A 27428-nucleotide genomic window follows, 5' to 3' on the forward strand; every position below is an offset into this window, starting at 1 on the left:
GGAACTCAATGTGGGATTGTTGAGTTGAGAACATGTTATTAGGGAATATTTACTGTATTTTGATGTATTAAAGTAAGAGTCCTTAAAACCGATTTTCTAAGAATAGGATGTTTTAATAATGGTTTCTTATCCAACTGTTTTAAGTTCGTTTTGACAATCTTTTTTTAAACAAGTGGATAGCTTTTTTTCCCCGGCCTAGAGATAGTGTTTATCATATGGTTTATGGAAAGATCGTTTGGAAGCATACGAGAAATGTCTTGAATGTCAAGGTGATTATTATTGAGAGGAACTCAATGTGGGATTCTCAACTTGAGAACTAAGTCAGAGTCCTTAAAAACAATTTTTCTAAGAATAGGATGTTTTAAATAATGATTTCTTATTCAACTGTTTTAAATTTGTTTTGTGTAACTTTTTTTTGAAAAGCGGATAGCTCTTTTTCCCGGCCTAGAGATAGTGTTTATCATGTTGTTTATGGGAAATTCTGTTGGAAGTATAGGAGAAGAGTCTTGAATGTCCAGGTGGTTATTATTGAGAGGAACTCAATGTGGGATTGTTGAGTTGAGAACATGTTATTAGGGAATATTTACTGTATTTTGATGTATTAAAGTAAGAGTCCTTAAAACCGATTTTCTAAGAATAGGATGTTTTAATAATGGTTTCTTATCCAACTGTTTTAAGTTCGTTTTGACAATCTTTTTTTAAAAAAGTGGATAACTTTTTTTCCCGGCCTAGAGATAGTGTTTATCATATGGTTTATGGAAAGATCTTTTGGAAGCATACGAGAAATGTCTTGAATGTCAAGGTGATTATTATTGAGAGGAACTCGATGTGGGATTGTTCAGTTGAGAAGTTGAGAACTAAGTCAGAGTCCTTAAAAACAATTTTTCTAAGAATAGGAAGTTTTAAATAATGATTTCTTATTCAACTGTTTTAAATTTGTTTTGTGTAACTTTTTTTTGAAAAGTGGATAGCTCTTTTTCCCGGCCTAGAAATCGTGTTTATCATGTTGTTTATGGGAAATTCTGTTGGAAGTATAGGAGAAGAGTCTTGAATGTCCAGGTTGTTATTATTGAGAGGAACTCAATGTGGGATTGTTCAGTTGAGAACATGTTACTAGGGAATATATTTTCTTTATTTTGATGTATTAAAGTCAGAGTCCTTAAAATCGAATTTTCTAAGAATAGGATGTTTTAATAATGGTTTCTTATCCTACTGTTTTAAATTTTTTTTGTCTTATTTTTTTGAAAAGTGGATAGTTTTTTTTTCCCAGCCTAGAAATAGTTTTTATCATGTGGTTTATGGAAAGTTCTTTTGGAAGCATACGAGAGTAGTCTTGAATGTCAAGGTGGTTATTATTGAGAGGAACTCAATATGGGATTGTTCAGTTATCAGGGTATATTTACTTTATTTTGATTTATTAAAGTTAGAGTCCTTAAAACCGATTTTTGTAAGAAAAGGGTGTTTTAAAGAATGGTTTCTTTTCCAACTGTTTTAAATTTGGTTTGTTTAATTTTTTTTTTTAAATTGGATAACTCTTTTTCCCGGCCTAGAGATAGTGTTTATGATGTGGTTTATGGAAAGTTCTTTTGGGAGCATAGGAGAAAAATCTTGAATGTCCAGGTGGTTATTATTGAGAGGAACTCAATGTGGGATTGTTGAGTTGAGAACATGTTATTAGGGAATATTTACTGTATTTTGATGTATTAAAGTAAGAGTCCTTAAAACCGATTTTCTAAGAATAGGATGTTTTAATAATGGTTTCTTATCCAACTGTTTTAAGTTCGTTTTGACAATCTTTTTTTAAACAAGTGGATAGCTTTTTTTCCCCGGCCTAGAGATAGTGTTTATCATATGGTTTATGGAAAGATCGTTTGGAAGCATACGAGAAATGTCTTGAATGTCAAGGTGATTATTATTGAGAGGAACTCAATGTGGGATTTTTCAGTTGAGAAGTTGAGAACTAAGTCAGAGTCCTTAAAAACAATTTTTCTAAGAATAGGATGTTTTAAATAATGATTTCTTATTCAACTGTTTTAAATTTGTTTTGTGTAACTTTTTTTTGAAAAGCGGATAGCTCTTTTTCCCGGCCTAGAGATAGTGTTTATCATGTTGTTTATGGGAAATTCTGTTGGAAGTATAGGAGAAGAGTCTTGAATGTCCAGGTGGTTATTATTGAGAGGAACTCAATGTGGGATTGTTCAGTTGAGAACATGTTACTAGGGAATATTTTCTTTATTTTGATGTATTAAAGTCAGAGTCCTTAAAATCGAATTTTCTAAGAATAGGATGTTTTAAAAATGGTTTCTTATCCAACTGTTTTAAATTTGTTTTGTCTTATTTTTTTTAAAGTGGATAGTTTTTTTTCCCAGCCTAGAAATAGTTTTTATCATGTGGTTTATGGAAAGTTCTTTTGGAAGCATACGAGAGTAGTCTTGAATGTCAAGGTGGTTATTATTGAGAGGAACTCAATATGGGATTGTTCAGTTATCAGGGTATATTTACTTTATTTTGATTTATTAAATTCAGAGTCCTTAAAACCGATTTTTGTAAGAAAAGGGTGTTTTAAAGAATGGTTTCTTATCCAACTGTTTTAAATTTGGTTTGTCTATTTTTTTTTTAAATTGGATAACTCTTTTTCCCGGCCTAGAGATAGTGTTTATGATGTGGTTTATGGAAAGTTCTTTTGGGAGCATAGGAGAAAAATCTTGAATGTCCAGGTGGTTATTATTGAGAGGAACTCAATGTGGGATTGTTGAGTTGAGAACATGTTATTAGGGAATATTTACTGTATTTTGATGTATTAAAGTAAGAATCCTTAAAACCGATTTTCTAAGAATAGGATGTTTTAATAATGGTTTCTTATCCAACTGTTTTAAGTTCGTTTTGACAATCTTTTTTTAAAAAAGTGGATAGCTTTTTTTCCCCGGCCTAGAGATAGTGTTTATCATATGGTTTATGGAAAGATCGTTTGGAAGCATACGAGAAATGTCTTGAATATCAAGGTGATTATTATTGAGAGGAACTCAATGTGGGATTGTTCAGTTGAGAAGTTGAGAACTAAGTCAGAGTCCTTAAAAACAATTTTTCTAAGAATAGGATGTTTTAAATAATGATTTCTTATTCAACTGTTTTAAATTTGTTTTGTGTAACTTTTTTTTGAAAAGCGGATAGCTCTTTTTCCCGGCCTAGAGATAGTGTTTATCATGTTGTTTATGGAAAATTCTTTTGGAAGTATAGGAGAAGAGTCTTGAATGTCCAGGTGGTTATTATTGAGAGGAACTCAATGTGGGATTGTTCAGTTGAGAACATGTTACTAGGGAATATTTTATTTATTTTGATGTATTAAAGTCAGAGTCCTTAAAATCGAATTTTCTAAGAATAGAATGTTTTAATAATGGTTTCTTATCCAACTGTTTTAAATTTGTTTTGTCTTATTTTTTTTGAAAAGTGGATAGTTTTTTTTCCCAGCCTAGAAATAGTTTTTATCATGTGGTTTATGGAAAGTTCTTTTGGAAGCATACGAGAGTAGTCTTGTATGTCAAGGTGGTTATTTTTAAGAGGAACTCAATATGGGATTGTTCAGTTATCAGGGTATATTTACTTTATTTTGATTTATTAAAGTCAGAGTCCTTAAAACCGATTTTTGTAAGAAAAGGGTGTTTTAAAGAATGTGTTTTAAAGAATGGTTTCTTATCCAACTGTTTTAAATTTGGTTTGTCTAATTTTTTTTTAAAATTGGATAACTCTTTTTCCCGGCCTAGAGATAGTGTTTATCATGTGGTTTATGGAAAGTTCTTTTGGGAGCATAGGAGAAAAATCTTGAATGTCCAGGTGGTTATTATTGAGAGGAACTCAATGTGGGATTGTTGAGTTGAGAACATGTTATTAGGGAATATTTACTGTATTTTGATGTATTAAAATAAGAGTCCTTAAAACCGATTTTCTAAGAATAGGATGTTTTAATAATGGTTTCTTATCCAACTGTTTTAAGTTCGTTTTGACAATCTTTTTTTAAAAAAGTGGATAGCTTTTTTTCCCCGGCCTAGAGGTAGTGTTTATCATATGGTTTATGGAAAGATCTTTTGGAAGCATACGAGAAATGTCTTGAATGTCAAGGTGATTATTATTGAGAGGAACTCAATGTGGGATTGTTCAGTTGAGAAGTTGAGAACTAAGTCAGAGTCCTTAAAAACAATTTTTCTAAGAATAGGATGTTTTAAATAATGATTTCTTATTCAACTGTTTTAAATTTGTTTTGTGTAACTTTTTTTTGAAAAGCGGATAGCTCTTTTTCCCGGCCTAGAGATAGTGTTTATCATGTTGTTTATGGGAAATTCTGTTGGAAGTATAGTAGAAGAGTCTTGAATGTCCAGGTGGTTATTATTGAGAGGAACTCAATGTGGGATTGTTCAGTTGAGAACATGTTACTAGGGAATATTTTCTTTATTTTGATGTATTAAAGTCAGAGTCCTTAAAATCGAATTTTCTAAGAATAGGATGTTTTAAAAATGGTTTCTTATCCAACTGTTTTAAATTTGTTTTGTCTTATTTTTTTTAAAGTGGATAGTTTTTTTTCCCAGCCTAGAAATACTCCCTCCGTCCCGGAATACTTGACCTGTTTTCTTATCGGGCCGTCCCTTAATACTTGACCTGTTTCTAAAAATGGAAATATTCTAACAATATTATATTATTTCTCACTCCACCCCTATTAACCCACCTACCCCCTACTCCATACAAAAAATAATTAAAAATTCAACCCCTACTCTCCCCCAACCCCACCTCTTAACCCACCTCCCACTAACTACATTAAAATAATACCCCACTATCAACTACTACCTATTAAATTAAATAAGTCAATTCAAGTTCCTTAAACTCTGTGCCGGTCAAACCGGGTCGAGTATTCCGGGACGGAGGGAGTAGTTTTTATCATGTGGTTTATGGAAAGTTCTTTTGGAAGCATACGAGAGTAGTCTTGAATGTCAAGGTGGTTATTATTGAGAGGAACTCAATATGGGATTGTTCAGTTATCAGGGTATATTTACTTTATTTTGATTTATTAAATTCAGAGTCCTTAAAACCGATTTTTGTAAGAAAAGGGTGTTTTAAAGAATGGTTTCTTATCCAACTGTTTTAAATTTGGTTTGTCTAATTTTTTTTTAAAATTGGGTAACTCTTTTTCCCGGCCTAGAGATAGTGTTTATGATGTGGTTTATGGAAAGTTCTTTTGGGAGCATAAGAGATAAATCTTGAATGTCCAGGTGGTTATTATTGAGAGGAACTCAATGTGGGATTGTTGAGTTTGAGAACATGTTATTAGGGAATATTTACTGTATTTTGATGTATTAAAGTAAGAGTCCTTAAAACCGATTTTCTAAGAATATGATGTTTTAATAATGGTTTCTTATCCAACTGTTTTAAGTTCGTTTTGACAATCTTTTTTTAAAAAAGTGGATAGCTTTTTTTCCCGGCCTAGAGATAGTGTTTATCATATGTTTTATGGAAAGATCTTTTGGAAGCATACGAGAAATGTCTTGAATGTCAAGGTGATTATTATTGAGAGGAACTCGATGTGGGATTGTTCAGTTGAGAAGTTGAGAACTAAGTCAGAGTCCTTAAAAACAATTTTTCTAAGAATAGGAAGTTTTAAATAATGATTTCTTATTCAACTGTTTTAAATTTGTTTTGTGTAACTTTTTTTTGAAAAGTGGATAGCTCTTTTTCCCGGCCTAGAGATAGTGTTTATCATGTTGTTTATGGGAAATTCTGTTGGAAGTATAGGAGAAGAGTCTTGAATGTCCAGGTTGTTATTATTGAGAGGAACTCAATGTGGGATTGTTCAGTTGAGAACATGTTACTAGGGAATATATTTTCTTTATTTTGATGTATTAAAGTCAGAGTCCTTAAAATCGAATTTTCTAAGAATAGGATGTTTTAATAATGGTTTCTTATCCTACTGTTTTAAATTTTTTTTGTCTTATTTTTTTGAAAAGTGGATAGTTTTTTTTTCCCAGCCTAGAAATAGTTTTTATCATGTGGTTTATGGAAAGTTCTTTTGGAAGCATACGAGAGTAGTCTTGAATGTCAAGGTGGTTATTATTGAGAGGAACTCAATATGGGATTGTTCAGTTATCAGGGTATATTTACTTTATTTTGATTTATTAAAGTCAGAGTCCTTAAAACCGATTTTTGTAAGAAAAGGGTGTTTTAAAGAATGGTTTCTTATCCAACTGTTTTAAATTTGGTTTGTCTAATTTTTTTTAAAATTGGATAACTCTTTTTCCCGGCCTAGAGATAGTGTTTATGATGTGGTTTATGGAAAGTTCTTTTGGGAGCATAGTAGAAAAATCTTGAATGTCCAGATGGTTATTATTGAGAGGAACTCAATGTGGGATTGTTGAGTTGAGAACATGTTATTAGGGAATATTTACTGTATTTTGATGTATTAAAGTAAGAGTCCTTAAAACCGATTTTCTAAGAATAGGATGTTTTAATAATGGTTTCTTATCCAACTGTTTTAAGTTCGTTTTGACAATCTTTTTTTAAAAAAGTGGACAGCTTTTTTTCCCCGGCCTAGAGATAGTGTTTATCATATGGTTTATGGAAAGATCTTTTGGAAGCATACGAGAAATGTCTTGAATGTCAAGGTGATTATTATTATGAGGAACTCAATGTGGGATTGTTCAGTTGAGAACTAAGTCAGAGTCCTTGAAAACAATTTTTCTAAGAATAGGATGTTTTAAATAATGATTTCTTATTCAACTGTTTTAAATTTGTTTTGTGTAACTTTTTTGAAAAGTGGATAGCTCTTTTTCCCGGGCTAGAAATAGTGTTTATCATGTTGTTTATGGGATATTCTGTTGGAAGTATAGGAGAAGAGTCTTGAATGTCCAGGTGGTTATTATTGAGAGGAACTTAATGTGGGATTGTTCAGTTGAGAACATGTTACTAGGGAATATTTTCTTTATTTTGATGTATTAAAGTCAGAGTCCTTAAAATCGAATTTTCTAAGAATAGGATGTTTTAATAAAGGTTTCTTATCCAACTGTTTTAAATTTGTTTTGTCTTATTTTTTTGAAAAGTGGATAGTTTTTTTTCCCATCCTAGAAATAGTTTTTATCACGTGGTTTATGGAAAGTTCTTTTTGAAGCATACGAGAGTAGTCTTGAATGTCAAGGTGGTTATTATTGAGAGGAACTCAATATGGGATTGTTCAGTTATCAGGGTATATTTACTTTATTTTGATTTATTAAAGTCAGAGTCCTTAAAACCGATTTTTGTAAGAAAAGGGTGTTTTAAAGAATGGTTTCTTATCCAACTGTTTTAAATTTGGTTTGTCTAATTTTTTTTTTAAATTGGATAACTCTTTTTCCCGGCCTAGAGATAGTGTTTATGATGTGGTTTATGGAAAGTTCTTTTGGGAGCATAGGAGAAAAATCTTGAATGTCCAGGTGGTTATTATTGAGAGGAACTCAATGTGGGATTGTTGAGTTGAGAACATGTTATTAGGGAATATTTACTGTATTTTGATCTATTAAAGTAAGAGTCCTTAAAACCGATTTTCTAAGAATATGATGTTTTAATAATGGTTTCTTATCCAACTGTTTTAAGTTCGTTTTGACAATCTTTTTTTAAACAAGTGGATAGCTTTTTTTCCCCGGCCTAGAGATAGTGTTTATCATATGGTTTATGGAAAGATCTTTTGGAAGCATACGAGAAATGTCTTGAATGTCAAGGTGATTATTATTGAGAGGAACTCAATGTGGGATTGTTCAGTTGAGAAGTTGAGAACTAAGTCAGAGTCCTTAAAAACAATTTTTCTAAGAATAGGATGTTTTAAATAATGATTTCTTATTCAACTGTTTTAAATTTGTTTTGTGTAACTTTTTTTTGAAAAGTGGATAGCTCTTTTTCCCGGCCTAGAGATAGTGTTTATCATGTTGTTTATGGGAAATTCTGTTGGAAGTATAGGAGAAGAGTCTTGAATGTCCAGGTGGTTATTATTGAGAGGAACTCAATGTGGGATTGTTCAGTTGAGAACATGTTACTAGGGAATATTTTCTTTATTTTGATGTATTAAAGTCAGAGTCCTTAAAATCGAATTTTCTAAGAATAGGATGTTTTAATAAAGGTTTCTTATCCAACTGTTTTAAATTTGTTTTGTCTTATTTTTTTGAAAAGTGGATAGTCTTTTTTCCCAGCCTAGAAATAGTTTTTATCATGTGGTTTATGGAAAGTTCTTTTGGAAGCATACGAGAGTAGTCTTGAATGTCAAGGTGGTTATTATTGAGAGGAACTCAATATGGGATTGTTCAGTTATCAGGGTATATTTACTTTATTTTGATTTATTAAAGTCAGAGTCCTTAAAACCGATTTTTGTAAGAAAGGGTGTTTTAAAGAATGGTTTCTTATCCAACTGTTTTAAATTTGGTTTGTCTAATTTTTTTTTTAAATTGGATAACTCTTTTTCCCGGCCTAGAGATAGTGTTTATGATGTGGTTTATGGAAAGTTCTTTTGGGAGCATAGGAGAAAAATCTTGAATGTCCAGGTGGTTATTATTGAGAGGAACTCAATGTGGGATTGTTGAGTTGAGAACATGTTATTAGGGAATATTTACTGTATTTTGATGTATTAAAGTAAGAGTCCTTAAAACCGATTTTCTAAGAATAGGATGTTTTAATAATGGTTTCTTATCCAACTGTTTTAAGTTCGTTTTGACAATCTTTTTTCAAAAAAGTGGATAGCTTTTTTTCCCCGGCCTAGAGATAGTGTTTATCATATGGTTTATGGAAAGATCTTTTGGAAGCATACGAGAAATGTCTTGAATGTCAAGGTGGTTATTTATGAGGGGAGCGATGTTTACTGATAAAGCCAAGTGAATTTGACATCAGTGTCGTGCTCGTGGGAAATTTGGTGATGCCCAATGTTTTGAGTGACCAGAGTATGTTTGATTTTGGGGTTCTAGTGGATGTATTTATCATACGGTTTATGGAAAGTCTTATATTGAAAGCCTACCTGGAGGAAGTTTGTTGAGGCCTAGTCCTCTCTATTATTTAAGTAACACTTGGGAATAATACAAGGAATTATTCTACTGTATTTTGATGGGTAACATTGTGTTTGATTTGTGGGTCTTAGTAATTAATGGAGTTGTCTCTGTGCTGTATTGTTCAGTTGAGAACTAGATTATTTGACTGCCTTTTGATGATTATAGGAAGGTGTAGAAATATGTATAACAAATCTGATTTTTAGGCCGTAAAAGTGACTGTCTGATTTCTTTACTAACAGTTTCTTTACCGACTGTTTGTAACCGTTTTTTACTAAAGAACAGCTTACCATAACTGTATTTGAGGTCATATTGTGTGGTTTTTTGAAATTTATGTTTTGGAAACTTGGTGATAATAATCTTGAATGTTTTTATGGTTACTAACTTGTTATTGAGAGGATCGATGTAGATTTGTTCAGGATCGACAACCAAGTGTGGTAGTGTAGTTATGATGGGAGAGCTTTATATTTGAGGTTCTTGTGGAAGTTTTTGTAATTCGGTTTGTTGAGTGTATAATATTGGAAGCATAATTGGGAGTACATTTGTGAAGGCTAAATTTAAATTTAGCTACTTTGGGTGTTGTTCCAGACTTTCAAGAATTATGTTTTTATGGTTATCAATCTTATCATTGTGTTTGATTTTTGGGCATCAATGATGAGAGTTGTTAACTCAATGTGGGATTGTTCTGTTGAGGATAATCTATGATTAAGGGTTACTAATGAATTTTTCTAAGTGGATAGCTATTTTGCGGGCCTAGAGATATTGTTTATCATTTGGTTTATGGACAGTTCTATTTTGGAAACTTAGTTAGAAACATTATTAATGTTCTGATGGTTATTATCGAGAGGAATGGTGTTTGCTGAATTAGGTAAAGCAAGTTTAACAACAGTGTCATAGGAAATTTGATGATGCCTAAAGTTTTGAGTTAAGTGTAGAGTATGGTTGATTTTGAGGTTATAGTGGTTGTATTTATCATGCGGTTTATGGAAAGCCTTTTATTGAAAGCGTAATTCGGAGTAAATTTGTGTAGGCCTAGTTTCATATAAGCAATATTTGGCGTAATATAAGGAACCAAGTTCCCTCTATCTTGATGGTTATCATTGTTTTTGATGTGTGGGTCTTTCATATTATTGGAGTTTGGTACTTTTTTACTACATAAAACTTGTTTTGACTAAAGCTTCTTTAAGCATAACTACATTTGAGGCTGACCTGTAGAGGAAAGTGATTTTAACTTGTAGAGCACGGTAATTTTGACAACCAAGTGTGGTAGTGGATCTTATGATGCCTAAGTTTTCTTGACAGTGCTTTATATTTGAGCTTCTTGTTGAAGTATTTGTAATTCGGTTTATTTGAAGTCTTATATTGAAAGCATCCTTGTAGTAATTCGTGAAGGCTTGATAAATTAGCTACCTTGGGAGTTGTTTTAGGAACAAAGTTCACCAGTTTGAATAGGCATCGCTGTGTTTGATTTTTGGGTCTTGATGATGAGAGTTAACTAAATGTGGGATTGTTCAGTTGAGAACCTTTTACTAGGGATTTTATTTTGTTTTAAAGTTTTGTAGGGTCTTAAACTGTTTCTTCTTAGAAGTGATGTTTTTACTAAACGTTTCTTATCCAACTGAGTGGCATTTGTTTTTGACTATTTAAGGGGAAAAAAGTGAATAGCTACTTTTCTGGGCCTAGGACAGTATTTATCATGTGGATATGGAAAGTTGTTTTGGAAGTTTGAGAGAAAAGTCTTGAATATTCAGATGGTTATTATTGAGAGGAACAGTGTTTACTGATTGAGGCAAGTGATTTTGATGTCAGTGTCGTAGCCTCCCAGGAAATTTGATGATGCCTAAAGATTTGAGCGAAGAGCGGTGTGTGTTTGATTTAAGGTTTTAGTGGTTGTATTTATCATGCGGTTTATGGGAAGTCTTATCTTGAAAGTGTACTTGGAGTAAGTTTGCGAAGGCCTAGTACTCTGTTTAATTTAAGTAACACTTGGAATAGTATAATGAACCAAGTCCACTATATTTTGATGATTATCATTTTGTTTGAGTTTTGGGTCTTACTAATTAATGGAGTTGACTCAATGCTGGATTGTTCAATTGAGAATTACAGTATTTGACTGCGTTTGATGGTTTATAGAATTATAGGTAGGTGTGTAGACTGTAATTTTTTTGTTTTAAGACTAACTGACTGATTTTTTGTACTATAGTTACTTTTCTGACTGTTTGAAAATTTTTTGACTAAAGAATTTTTTACCCTAACTACTTTTGAGGTCCTATTGTGTTGATTATGTTGTTTATGGAAAGTTATCTTTTGGAAGCCTAGTGAGAGTATTCTTGAATGTTTTTATGGTTACTAACTTACTATTTAGAGGATCGACGTAGACTTGTAGTGGAAGTGACTTCAGCAACCAAGTGCGGTAGTGGAGTTTTTGATGCTTAACTTTTCGTAGTTAAGATGAGAGTGCTTTATATTTGAGGTTCCAGTAGATGTATTGTAATTTGATTTGTTGGGTGTCTAATATTGGAACATGCTAGGAGTAATGTAGTGAAGGCTAAATTTAAATTAGCTACTTTTGGGAGTTGTTTTAGGAACTATGTTTTCATGGTAGCCATTGTGTTTGGTTTTGGGGCCTTAATGATGAGATTTGTTAACTCAATGGGATTATTCTGTTGAGGATCACCTATTATCAGGGATTACTTCACTCCATTTTAATGGATTAAAGTGGGGTATGGAGATCCCTTAAGACTTATTTTTACTAAGAAAGGTTTTATTTTTTTATTAATGGTTTCTTATCTAACTGTTTGAAATTTGTTTTGAGACTTTTGACAAATGGATTTTTCTAATTGAATAGCTAATTTGCGGGGCCTAGTGATACTGTTTATCACTTGGTTTATGGAAAATTCTATTTTCGAAATTTAGTGCTAAATATTATAAATGTTCTGATTGTTATTATTGAAAGGAGTGGTGTTTACTGAAATACTGAATTAGGTAAGTGAGTTTGACAACAGTGTTGTAGGAAAGTTTGTGATGTCTAAATTATTTTAGTAAAAAGCATAAGGTGTTTGATTTTGAGGTTTTAGTTGTTGTAATTATTATGCGGTTTGTGGAACTCTTATATTGAAAGTGTGCTTAAGAGTAAGTTTGCCTAGGCCTAGTTTCATTTAAACAATATTTGGAGTAGGAACCAAATTCAGTGTGTTTTGATGATTATCATTCTGTTTGATCTGTGGGTCATACTTATTATAGTAGTTGCCTCGATGCGGGTTTAGTCAATTTAGATTTGAAATGTGGTTGTAAAATCTTTTACTACCTTTTGATGGTTATAGGTAGGTAACTAGGTATAGAAGTATGTAAAATTAAGTCTGACCTTTAGTTCGTAAAACTAACTTTACTAACGGTCTGATATATTTTTTACTATTAGTTACTTCTCTGACTATATGAAACTTTTTTTGACTATAGACTACTTTTAAGCGTAACTACTTTTGAGATCCTAGGGATTGTGTTGATTATGTGGCTTATGGACAGTTATATTCTTGAAGCTTAGTGATACTGATCTTGAATGTTCTCATGGTTATTACTGAGATGACTGATGTTGACCTATAGAGGAAAGTTAATTTGACTTTTAGAGGAAGGTAATTTCGACGTCAAGTGTGGTAGTGGATCTTATGATGCCTAAGTTTTATTGAGAGTGCTTTTTATTTGAGCTTCTTGTTGAAGTATTTGTAGTTCGGTTTATTTGATGTCTTATATTGAAATCTTCTTTGGAGTAAATTCGTGAAGGCTTGATAAATTTAGCTAATTTTGGGACTTGTCTTAGGAATATTGTTCAACATGATTTTATGGGCAGTGTTGTGTTTGATTTTTGGGTCTTGATGATGAGAGTTGAAAACTTGTGGGGTTGTTCAGCTGAGAACCAGTTACTAGAGAATATTTTACTTTATTTTGATTTATAAAATTAGTTATAGAGTCCTTGAAACCGATTTTTTTAAAGAACGGGGATGTTTTTACTAATGATTTCTTATCCAACTGTTTGAAATTTGTTTTGACAATTTTTTTTAATAGTGAATAGCTATTTTTCCGGGCCTAGAGACTGTTATCATGTGCTTTATGGAAAGTTCTTTTGGAAGCTTTGGAGAAAAGTCTTGAATGTTTCAGGTGGTTATTATTGGGAGGAACGGTGTTTACTGACTAAGGTAAGTGATTTTGACAGTGTCGTGCTCATAGGAAATTTGATGGTGCCTAAAGTTATGAGTGAAGGGAAAGTCTTTTATTGTAAGCGTACTTCGGAGTTAATTTGTGTAGGCCTAGTTTCATTTAAACAGTATTTGGAGTAATATAAGGAACCAAGTTCACTGTGCTTTGGTGGTTCTTGTGTTTGATGTATGGGTCTTTCTTATTAAAGGAGTTGTCTCGATGCTGGATTAGTCAATTAAAATTTAAAATGTGATTGCTGAATTTTTTTTCTACCTCTTGATGGTTATAGGTAGGCAACTAGGTATATAAGTATGTAAAATTTAGTCTATCCTTTAGTTCGTAAAACTAAATTTACTGATAAACTATTTTTTTCTATAGTATGTGTTACTTTCTTTTAGTGCATAAGACTTGGTTTGACTGAAGACTTCTTTAAGCATAACTACATTTGAGGTCCTAGCGATTATGTTGATCACGTGGTTTTTGGACAGTCATATTCTTGAAGCTTAGTGAGAGTGATCTTGAATGTTCTCGTGGTTATTACTTGGATGACCGATGTTGACCTGTAGAGGAAAGTGATTTTGATTTGTAGAGGAAGGTAATTTCGACAACCGAGTGCTTTTTATTTGAGCTTCTTGTGGAAGTATTTGTAATTTGGTTTATTTGAAGTCTTATATTGAAAGCATCCTTGGAGTAAATTCGTGAAGGCTTGATAAATTTAGCTACCTTGGGAGTTGTTTTAGGAACCAAGTTCACCTTTTTTTTATGGGCATTGTGTTTGATTTTTAGGTCTTGATAATGAGAGTTGTTAACTACAAGTGGAATAATTCAGTTGAGAACCTGCTATTAGGGAATATTTTGCTTTGTTTTGATGTATTAAAGTTAGTTATAGAGACCTTAATCCCAAGTTTTTAAGAACGGGATGTTTTTACTAAAGGTTTCTTATCTAACTGTTTGGCATTTGGTTTGACTTATTTTAAAGAAAAAATAGTGAATAGCTATTTTTCCGGCCCTAGGGACAGTATTTATCATGTGGTTTATGGAAAGTTCTTCTGGAAGCTTAGGAGAAAAGTCTTGAATGTTTAGATGATTATTATTAAGAGGAATGGTGTTTACTGATTACGTTAAGTGATTTTGACATCAGTGTCGTCTCGAAAGAAATTTGATGATGCCTAAAGTTTTGAGTGAAGAACAGAGTGTGTTTGATTTTGAGGTTTTTGTGGTTGTATTATCACGCGGTTTATAGGAAGTCTTATATTGAAAGGACTCTTGGAGTAAGTTTGTGAAGGCCTAGTGCTCCTTATAATTTAAGCAACAGTATGCGGAACCAACTCATTGTGGGATTGTTTAGAATATCCTATGATTAGGTAACATTTGACTTCCTTTTGTTGGATTGAAGTTACTTATAGAGTCCTCTAAAACTGATTTTCTAAGAAAATTAGTTTTTTCACTAATGGTTTCTCCAATTGTTTCAAATTTGTTATAAATTTTCTTCGTAAGGCACCTATTTGAGGTCCTATAGTAGTGTTTATTTTGTGGTTTATGAAAAGTTCTATTTTGGAAGCTTATTGAGAATCTTAAATGTTCTGATGGTTTTATTTTAAAGAGGAACAATGTATACTGGTCGAGGTAAGTGACTTTGACAACAGTGATGTTACAAAGTTTTTGATTACTAAATATTTCTAGTAAAAAGAAGAGAGGTGTAGTGTATGATTTGGAGGTTTTAGGTGTTGTATGCACTTTATGGATAGTCTTACATTGAAAGCGAAAAGCGTGTTTTGAATAAATTTGTGAAGGCGTAGTTTAATTTAAGCTTTCTTCATTAAAGAAGGTTCAATTTAGGGAAAGGTCACAATGCTTTGATGGTTCTCGTTGTGTTTGATTTATGGGTCCTAGTCTTACTGATTAAAGGAGTTGACTCAATGCTGGATTGTTTTGAGAATTGAACTGTGATTGGAGAATATTTGACTGCCTATTTAATGTTTATTGATAGGTATATAAATATGAACGATTAGGTCTTACTTATAGTTCATAAAACTGACTTTACTAATAAACTGATTTTTTATATAATTATCTGAATGTTTATAACTTGTTGTGACCTGACTGAAGATTTTTTCAAGTGAAACTAGTATTAAGGTCCTAGAGAATAGAGTTTGTGTCGAAGGTTTATGAAAAGTTATATTTTGGTAGCTTAGTGAGGATATTCTTGAATGTTCTGATTTTTTATTATTGAAAGGATTGATGTTGACTTGTAGAGGAAAATGATATTGACAACCAAGTGTAGTGTGGAGTTTTTGATGCCTAAGTTGTCTTAGTGAAGAATAGAGTGTCTTATATTTGAGGTTTTAGTGGTCATACTTGTTATTGGGTTTGTTGTAAGTTTTTTTTATTGAAACCTACTAGGAGTAAATCCGTGAAGGCTTTATGCCTTTATTTAAGAATTTCTTTAGGAACAAAGTTCATTATTTTTTATTGTTATCATCGTCTTTTACTTGTGGGTCTTGATGATGAGAGGTGTTTACTTAATGTAGGATCTATTTGTTGAGGGGTTAACTATGATTAGGTAATATTTGACTCCTTGTATGGATTAAATTTAGCTATAGAGATTTGTACTATTATATCTGATTTTTAGTTTTTACTTTTTAGTTTTCCAAAATGGTTTCCTATCTAACTGTTAGAAACTTGGTTCGACGGTAGATATTTTATAAGTCAATTGCTTATATTGAGGTTCTAGTGATAGTTTTTATTATGTGCTTTTTGAAAAGTTCTGTTTTGGAAGAGTAGTGGGAGTATTTTTAATGTTCCGGTGGTTATTATTAAGAGGTTCGATGTTGCCGGACGGAGGAAAGTGATTTTGACAACATAGGGTGGTAGGGGAGTTTTTGATGCCTTGGTTTTCTTAGTGAGTAGAAGAGCTGTTTTATTTTTTGGATAGAGAGGTTGTATTTATTATGCAGTTTATGGTGAATCTTACATGGAAAGCATACTTGGAGGTAGTTTGTGAAGGCTTAGTTTGAATTCGGGGAATATTACAAGGATCCTATTTCACTATGTTTAGATGGTTATCGTGGTGTTTGATTTGCGGGTCTTAATGATTAACTCAATGGGGAATTGTTCTGTTGAGAAATAAACTGTGACTGGGGAATGTTAAACTACTTTTTAATGGATTTAAATTAGTTATAGTGCGTTCTACAATTAAATCTGATTTTAAGTTCTTCAAAACAATTTGCCTAATAGTGATATTTTACTAATGATTTTTTATGTAACTGTTTGAAACATGTTTTGATTGAATAGTACTAGTACATATTTAGCTGTTTTTGAGGTCCTGAAGATGTGTTCATTATTTGGTTTATTGAAAGTTCTATTTTGTATTCCTAACGAGAGGAATCTTGAATGTGTCCTGATGGTTTTTATTAAGAGGATTGATATTTTCTGTCACAGGAAAGTGATTTTTACAATAATGTGTGTCGGGAGTTTTTGAAGCCATGTTTCTTAGTGAAGAGAAGAGAGTGTTTTATTTTTGCGGTTCTATGGTTGTATTTATGTATGCGGTTTATGGTAGTCTTATAAATGAAAGCATACTTGAAGTAAATTTGAGAAGGCTTAGTCTAAATTAAGTGTTTTTTGGAGTAATACAAAGAACCAACTTATATATCAATATATGTTTCAAATGTTATCATGGTATTTGATTTTATGGTCTTAGTGATGAGAGTTGTTAACTCATGTGGGATTGTTCTGTTTTGAATAACCTGTGGTTAGGGAATATTTGACTTCATTTTGATGGCTTAAAGTTTGTTATTGTGTCCTTAGACCTGATTTTACTTAGAAAAGGATTTTATACTAATGCTTTCTTATCCAACTGTTTTGGGGGTGGAAAAAAGTTAAACTACAGAACCTATTTAAGTGAATAACTATTTTTGCTGGCCTAGAGATGGTATTTATTATGTGGTTTATGGAAAGTTCTATTTTGGAAGCTTAGTGAGAGTAATCTTGAATGGTCCGTTGGTTATTGAGAGCACAAATGTTGACTAACGGAGGAAGTGATTTTGACAACATAGAGCTGTAGTGGAGTTTTTTATGCCTAAGTTTTCTGAGTGAAGAGAAATAAGTGTTATATTTTGAGGTTTTAGTGTTTGTGTTTATTATGTGATTTACGGAAAGTCCTATATTAAAAGCATGCCTGGATAAGGAGCTAAGTTCAGTATGTTTTGATGGTTTATGGTTATCCTTGTGTTTGATTTTTAGGTCTTAATGACAATATATGTTACTCAATGTGGAGATTGTTCTGTTGAGAATAAACTGCTGATTATTGAAGTGTTCAACTTCATTGTTATGGATTTAAGTTAGTTAAAAATATTTGTACAATAATCTGATTCTTAGTCCATAAAACTGGTTTTACTAAAGAGAGGATTCTTTACTAATGGTTTCTTATCTATCTGTTTGAATCTCGGGGCTAGCTAGTTTTGAAGGCCTAGAGATATGTGGTGTATGGAAAGCTCTATTTAAAAGATCAATGATAATGGAGGATAGTAATTTTGACAACAAAGTGTGGTAGCGAGTTTTTTATGGCTAAATTTTCTTATTGAAGAGAAGATACCGGTTTTTTTTTTGAGGTTCTAGTGGTTGTGTTTATTTTGTGTTTAAGGAAAGTGTTATGAAAGCATACTTTGAATGAATTTATGAAGACTTGGTTTATAGTAATCAACTTTTGGGGTTAATATAATTAACCAAGTTCATTATGTTGTGATGGTTATACTTGTGTTTAATTTGTGGGTCCTAATGATGAGAGGTGTTGACTCAATGCGATATTGTTTAATTGAGAATTAAACTGTGATTGGGGAATATTTGACTGCCTTTTAATGTTTCAAAAGGCAGACATGGAAATTTGTACAATGAAATCTGACCTTTAATTCTTGGATTGATTTTATTAACAAATTGGGTTTACTGATGGTTTCTTGTCTTACTGTTTGAAACTTGATTTAACTGGAGATTTTTTCTGTAGTGAATAGCTACTTTTGAGGTCTTAGAGATAGTGATGAGTATGTAGTTCATGGAAAGTTCTATTTTTGAAGCGTAGTGGGAGTAATCTTAAATCTTCTATGGTTATAATTTTAGAAGATCGATGTTAAGTAATGAAGGAAAGCTATGTTACCCTGACACTCTGGTTGAAGGAGGGTGTCGGTGTCAACACGACCCGACTCGGGGGAAGTGTCGAAACCGGTGTCGGAAAAGAATCCGAAATCAAGTATCGAGGTCACAAATTTGAAACCCTAGCTCTAGCAATTGAAGGTGCGGGAAAGCGAAAGAAGAAAAAATATGTTGGGGCTTTTGTTGTAGAAGAAAAAACGAGATGAAAGCACTTATCAATTCTTGTTTTCATTGATTAATGCTTCAGATTCAGCCGTGGCTGTTGCGTCGTCCTGCTTTCTCCTTCCATTAACGCGTTTATGTTTGCTGCCTTTTGCTGGTGGGCCTTTGATTTTTCTTTTATTTTTTTAAAAATAAGTAGGGTGGAAATCAGGAAAGGGAAACAAATCCACGTGACTACTTTTTGCCAATATTCACGTGGGTTTGTGCCACAATTTCCTTTCTTCTTTTTATATGTTTTTTTATTAAAGAACTCTAATTCTTATTAATTTATTATCTTTTTCTTTATTTTTTATGTTTACTTTGAAAAAATAATTCATTTTTATTTTATGTGTAAACCGTGTAATGTTTTATCGGAGACTTCGTATGGGAGCCGTGTCTAAAACACAAGTCAAGTCACTCCTTTGACTGCGTCGGAATGTACAAATATTTGGATTGGAGTGTCAGATACTCCGACACCTTGTCAGACACGACTGTCTCAGTAACATAGAAGGAAAGTGATTTTCAGTATTTGACAACAAAGTGTGGTTGGTGGTGTTTTTGATGGCTAAGTTTTCCAAGTTAAGAGAAGAGAAGAGTGTTTAATCTTTGAGGTTCTAGGGGTTGTATATGTTATGCGGTTTATGGAAGCCTTTTATTGAAAGCATACTTAAAGTAAATTTCCGGAGACTTTATTCTATTAAGCAACTATTATTAACCAATCTCACTGTCTTTTGATGATTATCATGGTGTTTGATTTGTGGATCTTTTGGAGGTGATGACTCAATGTGGGATAAGCTTTGGAAACTTTGATTGCCTTTTGAATTAGTTATAGAAATTTGTACAATAATCTGATTACAGTTTCTTTTCTAACTGTTTGAATCTTGTTCTGACGGAAGGATTGTCTAAGTTTTAAGGGCTATAGATCATTTTTATTATGTGTTCTGTTGGAAGTTGTATTTTGGAAGCGAGTGAAAAAATCTTGGTTTTGTTCTTGTGGATATAAGGATCGAGGTTGACTGACGGAGGAAAGTGATTTTGACAATAAAGTGTGGAGAGTAGTTTTTGATGCCTACGTTTCCTATGTAAAGGAAGGGGAGTTTTTTAATTTTTGAGGTTTACTGGTCGTGTATATTATGCGGTTTATGAAAGTCTCATATTGAAAGCATACTTGGAGTAAATTTTTGAAGGCTCGGTTTAAATGAAGCTACGTTTGGCCGGTTGGGAGTAATGTAAGGCACCAAGCTCAGTATATTTGTATGGTTATCATTTTGTTGGATTGTGAGTCTTAATGATGAGAGACTGTTTGTTGAATGTGAGAATGTGAGATTGTTCTTTTGAGAAATAAATTGTAATTGGGGAGCATTTGATGGCTTTTGATGGATCAAAGTTATATAGATTTGTACCAGTAGATCTGATTTTTAGTTCTTCAAACAATTTTTACTAAATAATACATTGATGTTTTATCCTAATGGTTATTAAACTACCAAGTTCGACAATATAAGGCTTATAAAGTTCATGTAAGATTACATAAGGGCTAATAAGTTTAGATAACATAAATACAAGCTAATAAGTTTAGATAAGATATAAGGTTTATAAAAAGAAGTTACGTTTTATAAGTTTCGATGAGGTGTAATAAGTTTCAATAAGGGCCAAAAGCAATATTGTTCAATAAGTCAAGGCTAATAATATAGAACTAGCAATTTGGCCCGTGCAATGCACGAGAGCAATTTATAAAATGTTAAAATAACTTACATTGCTCGACATACAACAAATTTTAGGTGTTATGAAATTTTAAATTATTTATGTAAATTCATAAATTTTGTTTATTGTAAGATATAAATATATAAATAAATAACATTTAAGGTTATTACTAAATTAATCTAAATAATATTTAGAGAAAACAATCAACAACCGTGATAATATACGTACACTATAATATCTATGATAAAAAAAAATGATGATTAAAATAATCATAATAAACATTGGCGAAATTTGAGATTTGGCCATAGAAAATTAAAGAAGATACACGCGACACATAACATAAAACACGCACACATACCACGGGAAAATGTATGATGATATTATTTTGTTGAAAATGATGATGATATGGAGTTGATGGTGTGGTGATATGATGAAATAGTTGACAGTTCAATTCATTAAGGAGTGCAAGGAAGATGAGAGGTTGATGGCTTATTTTGGTTAGATGTTTAGTTTTCTCTTTTTTGTAGTTAAGAATTTAAAAAGACTATTAACTTATACAAAGTAAGTATTAGTGTTTATTGTTATTGTTATTGTTATTGTTATTGTCATGGAATATTGGTTGATTAATATAATTTAAGTTAGTTTATTAAGTTATGATTATTTATTGTATGTTTTTGTTATGTGTGTCTTTTGAGTTGTTTATTTATTTAATTAATTTATTTATTTTAATAAGGGTGTCTTTTGAATTTTCTCTATTATAATGATAAAAATGTAGAAAAAAAGGTAGATTGATGAGGTTACAGTTTTTAAATATTAGGTATAGATAAAGGCTTTTAATTGATTACCAATGGTGAAGTTTAAGGAAATTATATATGGAGTATAAAAGATTGAAGATGAAGCAGTTGTGGAAGTCGAGCAGATTGACGTTTCCTTGGCAAAAAATGATTATGGCTTGATTTACTCCGTGTTTTTAATTATTTAATATATACCTAGTCTATAAAAAGGAACACATAAGTTATTAGAAGCCATGTGGCATCTCTCATTTCATCCGCCCTTTTTTTTCCAAATTTTCTTTATTGTTTTTATGATTTACAACTTCTAATGCCTCTTCCACTCAATTTTCCTTATTCAACATCAAGTTATTAATAGTCTAATATACTCATTAGTCTCTTCCACTTTACCCTTTTAACATCCAATATTTATTCAACATATAATTTTAATATTTTTCCAAGCTTCAAATTACACCTCTATTTAATTAATATATTACCAAAAATCACAAGTACTCACTAATTAAAACTTCAAAAGACATCTGAACAACCACTATACAACTGCCCGTTCTATGAACGGGCTTAAAAGCTAGTTCCTTTAAGTCTAAACCAAAAAATTATGAAAGGAGAATGACATGTGGCACTATGAGTGTAGAGAGTGACATGTGACATTAAAAAAATAAGGAAGGAGAATGACATGTGGCATAGTTGTGTTTATGGTGTGGGTTTTTAAATACTAGGTATAGATAAGAAAAGAATTGACAAGTTCAGATAAGATAAGCCACTTTTTTCTTATGTTAGAATGTAAAGATTAGATAAGTTCTTGGCAGTAAGATAAGAAATGGGTAAGTGAACACCACCTCATGGCTTCTTTTGGTTTATTGTTTTGATGATTAATGACCGAGTAATGGAAGAGCAATGTGGTATTATAGTAAATGCACATACAAAAAATAATAAATAGTTCTATGCTTTTTGTAATAGTTGTAGCCTCCTAGGGTCTTGTATAATAAAGAAAAGAAAAAGGAAGATATATTTTGGGTGCTCATGAATGACATGACTCATGTTGTTTCGGGTTTATATTGAACTTTATATTTGGCCTGCGTTTGGGTTTGATGAGGTTCCGAGTTTAAATTCTGATCTATGACTGATTTTTTGCTTCGTGGAATATGTTAGGATGTAAAGTGGTAACATTTGTTATTGGAGTTTAGCTGTTTAGTTTATCTTTTTCTTGTGTTGTTGAAATATTTTAGAATGTGTCTTGAAGTGGCAAAATGTCTCACATATATTTAGGACAGGTTATCACCTAATCGGTTTTAAAAAAAACAATTATTATGCCATATTCTTTGGCATATTGTGTCGTGTCTGTGGGGTCAAAGGTCAAACCTTTGACTTGTTAATGTGTTCGTCTTTAATAAATGCGACGCTAAGCTATGTGAATTCCGGTTGTTGTGTGTATTTGATTTGTTGGTCTGTAAGGTTTGGTTGCAGAACCCGGTGTTTGCTTAGACTTTGAGAACAATGGGGCAGCCGTTAGTTGTGGTGATAGTTCATGGCTCTTGTGTAGTTTCATATGGTTCATAGGCAACTTTGGGATATTCATAATGGAGTTAGTGAGTTGAAGTATGTAAGATGGCTATCATGGTTTTTTGTGTGTGTAGTTTTCATATGGTTTGCCTCCAATAAAAATCCTTTTCCATTGACCCTAACTCTTTACCCAACGAGCTACCTTATTCAATAACCAGGTCTAGTCCCTAACCTTTTCTATGATGATGGCTTAGGAGATGGAGAAAGAAGAGCTTTTGTTGAACATACCATGGAAACTTAGTTCTCCGCTATATAGATTTTGTATTATAAGTTCGTCAAATATCCAACAAATAAAGTATTTTCGGATTGGTACCCGAATATTTGAACCTATTGGAGTACATGTCTTTTGCTGATCAAGTCTGTTATGCCCAAAACTCCATAAGAGAGTGCAAACTTATGCGGCGTCGGGTAGTGTTTGTTCCCCTTTTGATTTGTTGGTGTTCCACAAAATTTATCAAAAATGTGTCGGGCAGGGTTTGGTCCCCTGTTGATTTCTTGGCGTGAACAACATTTATCAAAAATGTAAGATAATAGCATAATATGTCAAATTTATCTTTTTACCGAAAAAATAATATGCCAAATTAATCCAAAAGGGTCTGCGTCAATTTGTTACCCCAATTAATGTATTCACAAATTGCATAGTATGACAAGTTTCTCATTGAGGAGATGTGAAATCATGCATTGTTCTCTCTTTAAAAAAAAAGAGAGCATATGGTATTCAATTAATATACTGAAGCGTCTATAAATAAAAGCGTAAGTTTCTAGGGTTAACTATTAACTATCTCATTGAGTCACCATGCTTATTTTGGCTGTAGTAAGGTAGGACGTTCTTCACTTACATTTTACTTATTTTATTTTAGCTTTTCTGAAGTATTCTGTTAGTCATGAACTTACCTAAGACCTAAAATAAGTTAAAGTAAGGCAGAGATTTTATTAGCCTTGAAATAAATGAAAATAAGGTGAGGAGAAAAGAAGCTAGGAGGGATGTTGTTTCAATTGCTACCAAGAATCGTAGCATATATAATGATTGTTAATCTTAGTTCATTTGTTAATTTTTTTCACACGACATATTAAGGGGGCGTTTAATATGGAATAATGAGGAAAAGGAACAGGAATGAGTACAACCAATTTCACTAAAAAGCAATAACATGTCAAAAAAGAAATATCTATGTTTTAATAAACAATGATACTCCAATTAAATACGTATATCAATTTTGAAAATATTGTCTTAGCAGGTTTGAACCTTCTAATTGCTTGAAGTAGAGACGGAGAGCAAGGTGTTGTGCATAAATGTTTCCAAGTCAAGAAATTATGTAAAAGTTCAAGTGGACTTTCTGGTCATTTCAAGTTGGAGGCATTTCTTTTCCTGTTGTAAGGAGCAATTTTTTCAGAGGAAACAAGCCGTCAATGTAAAACTTGGACTTTTGTTTTGACTAGTTGTTGGATCGTGAGCTAGCGCGCACGATCCCTCAAGGTATACAAAATTATTTTTGTAAAAATGTTACTTAAAAGCTAGGAACTTATAATTTATGGTAAATGCTAGAAAAGATATGTTAAAGTTAGATGTTGGATTTACATGTAACAGGAAATAGAAACCATATGCGTTTTAATTGATAGTTCGAAGGTACAATATATAGGAAATTATACCCAAAGAAAACAAAATATTTTGTAGCAATGGAAGGGTGAAACCGTAAATGCTCTATTGTTAAGAATAAGACAAAATAAAACAAAGAAGGAAATGAGGGGCATGCACGTATATACACTATTGGGTGAATAGTAATCAAAGTATGAAGCTTTATAAGTGTTAGGATTCACGAAATTGTGATATTTTTTGTGTATACTTGCGTTCTCTTCGCTTGAAAAATAAGTTTCATGGTTATAAGTTCAAATACATTTCAATCGGGTCTAATAAGCCATCTCTTTTGCAATCATGTTTTGAATTGTGAATTTGTGATAGTTATGACTTAACTTGCTTTCATGCTTATTCTCGTATATGTTTTTATTTTTTGAGAAATTTTTGTGTGAGACCGTCTCACAGGAAAGACCGCCTTGTTGGCAGTCTTGATGGCAGCCCCGTTGGCGCATGTGCTGACGTCAGCATGTAAATTTTTCAAAAAAAAATTCAAAAAATTTTTGGATTTTTATTTTTTTTATTTTTTTTTCAGGCTTAACTAATTGTACTTCAGACTTAACTAATTAGACTTCAAGCTTAACTAATTGGATTTCAGACTTAACTAATTTGATTTCAGGCTTAAATTATTATTTTTTATTCAAAGTTTTTTTTTAAAAAAAATTTGAAATTTTTTTTTGATTTTTATTCTCCAGGCTTAACTAATTGGATTTTCAGGCTTAACTAATTGGACTTCAGGCTTAACTAATTGGACTTTAAGCTTAACTAATTGTATTTCAGGCTTAACTAATTGTATTTCAGGCTTAAATTTTTTTTTCGATTTCAATTTTTTTTTTCGAAATTAAAATTTTCAATTTTTTTGGGGTACTAACTAAACTAGTGTAAAACATAACTAAAAGTAATAAAATCATAACTAATTGAATAACAAAATAGTTAAGGTATAAAAACAAATAGTTAAAAGAATAAAACTACCATGAGTGATCTTGGCACAATAACACCTTGTTGGTGGTGTAAACAAGGTTTTGACAATCAAGGACCGCCACGGGAAGAGCCGGCTTCCCTTGCAGCTGTTAGGCATTTATTTTTAGTTTGTTTCGTAGTACTTGTAATGGTCTATAAAGGCCTTAGTTTAATTGTTTAGTTTGTAAAATTCTTTTATTTATGTTAAATTGAGCCTATGTCAAAAAAAAAACAAATAGTTAAACTTATGAGTCGAATAGTTATTAATTTTAAACAAACTTATTATTAACTAAAACTCATAAAATTTTAACTAATTAGTTGCAATGCTTAACTAATTGATTCCATTGCTTAACTAATTGGTTTCAGTGCTTAACTAATTGGTTCATTGCTTAACTAATTGGTTCATTGCTTCACTAATTAGTTTCGTTACTTAACTAATTGAATCTCAAACTTAACTATAATTAGTTCCAGTGGTTAATTAACTTAATTAAATCTATTGCATAACTAATTGCTTCCAGTGTTTCACTAATTGGTTTCAGTACTTCACTAATCAGTTGCATGGTTTAACTAATATGTTACGTTACTTAACTAATTTATTACATTGTTTAACTAATTGGTTTCGAAACTTAACTTATTAGTTTAATTTTTTAACTAATTGATTCAATTGCTTAACTAATTGGTTTCAATGCTTAAAATTTTGTATCTTAACTAAAACTCTGAAATTCGTTATCTGAACCTCAAAAATACATAACTAAAACTCAAAAAATCTTAACTAAAACCAAGAAAATCGTAACTTAAACTGGTAAAATAATAACTAAAACTCAAAAAATCATAACTAAAGCCCTGAATAGAAAGTCAAAAATACGTAACTAAAGCTCAAAAAACCTTAACTAAAACCAAAAAAATCGTGACTAAAACTTAAAAATCATAACTAAAACATAGAAAATCAGTCCAGTAATTCCACTAAGAGACCATTATTTCAGAATTATAATTAAAACTAAAACATAATTATTCTTAACTAAATACAAAAAAAGTGTAACTAAAATATTACGATTCTGAACTAAAACGAAACTAAAACAACTAAAATCTGCAGTCTGCAGCGATTCTGTCGCAAGAGTTGACCTAATTTCTCCTCAAATCTTCACCGGCAGCAGCGAAGGCCTCCACTATCACCGCCATCGAATACTCCGCCTCCGCCTCCTCGTCCTTGACCTCCACTAGCTCATCTCCAACGAAGAAGCCTCGCCTACGCATATGTAACCACACAATCAAATTAAATCAAAACACAAAATCGAAACCAAAATCAAACCACAAAACAATTCGATTAACATTTGAATGATCAAACAAAATTGAAATCAAAGCAAAGCAAAACAATTTTATTCAAACATGTATCAACTAGATCTGGCCTTCATCGACGGAATAAACGCCTTCGATTTGTTTCTCAATTAGAGCGGCGACAAGGCCTAAAAAGTCAAAAACCTAAATCGATTGAAAAATCAATCGAACATCGACCATAAATCCAAGTCACACGATCTCCTTCCTTCGCCGCTGCATCTCCTTCGTTCGCCGTTGCAGCCACCGCGATAACGTCGAGGCCGAATCCAAGACCACAACGAATCGCCGCAACTTTGTGAGGAGGTGAATCGGCGCCTCTGCTCTCCGCCTTCCTCTCCTTCCTTCGCCGTTCTCCTCCTTGTCGAATCTTTACGAGCAGCGCCGACGAGATCAAAAATCAGAATGGCGCGGTGGATCTTGCGGTGGCCTAAAACCTACAACCATTGAAGTGGAGAGAAAGGCGGCGATTTGAGGAGAGTGAGAAGCGGCGAGGATGAACGACGGCGGCGGATATTTGTGGAGAGTGAGAAGAGGCGAGGATGACCGACGGCGGCGGAGATTTTGAGGAGAGGGAGGGGCGGAGAGGTTGAGGGAGGAGAGAGAGGGAGAGGAGAAATTAGGGTTGAAAATGAAATGAAATGAAAAATAATGAAAAATATGTATTTATATTTATTTATTAAAAGTTCTCAGCTGACATCAGCGCTTAGTTGGCATCTTGGTTGCCAACAATGCGGTCTTTTCTGTGAGACCGCCTTATACAAAAGTTTGTATTATTTTTTTGTGTGGAAAGGTAAAGAAATGCTTGGTCTTGTTTTATTCATTTTATACTACTACATACAGGCGCTGTCTGGTAACTAGAATGTAGAGTTTAGC

The 27428-nt window shown here is 32.2% G+C and overlaps 1 long non-coding RNA gene across 1 annotated transcript in view; it reads left to right on the plus strand.

Annotated features, from left to right (window-relative positions):
- The window catches only part of LOC110803412 (uncharacterized), a 34737-nt gene extending 10491 nt beyond the window's left edge, over positions 1–24246 (plus strand). The window contains exon 4 of the long non-coding RNA XR_002537448.2: positions 23866–24246. This is a non-coding gene — a long non-coding RNA (uncharacterized lncRNA). The remainder of the gene's footprint in view (positions 1–23865) is intronic.
- The last annotated feature ends 3182 nt before the right edge of the window (positions 24247–27428 follow it).

The sequence above is a fragment of the Spinacia oleracea genome, chromosome 6 (genome assembly GCF_020520425.1).
Source record: "Spinacia oleracea cultivar Varoflay chromosome 6, BTI_SOV_V1, whole genome shotgun sequence".
NCBI lineage: Eukaryota > Viridiplantae > Streptophyta > Magnoliopsida > Caryophyllales > Amaranthaceae > Spinacia > Spinacia oleracea.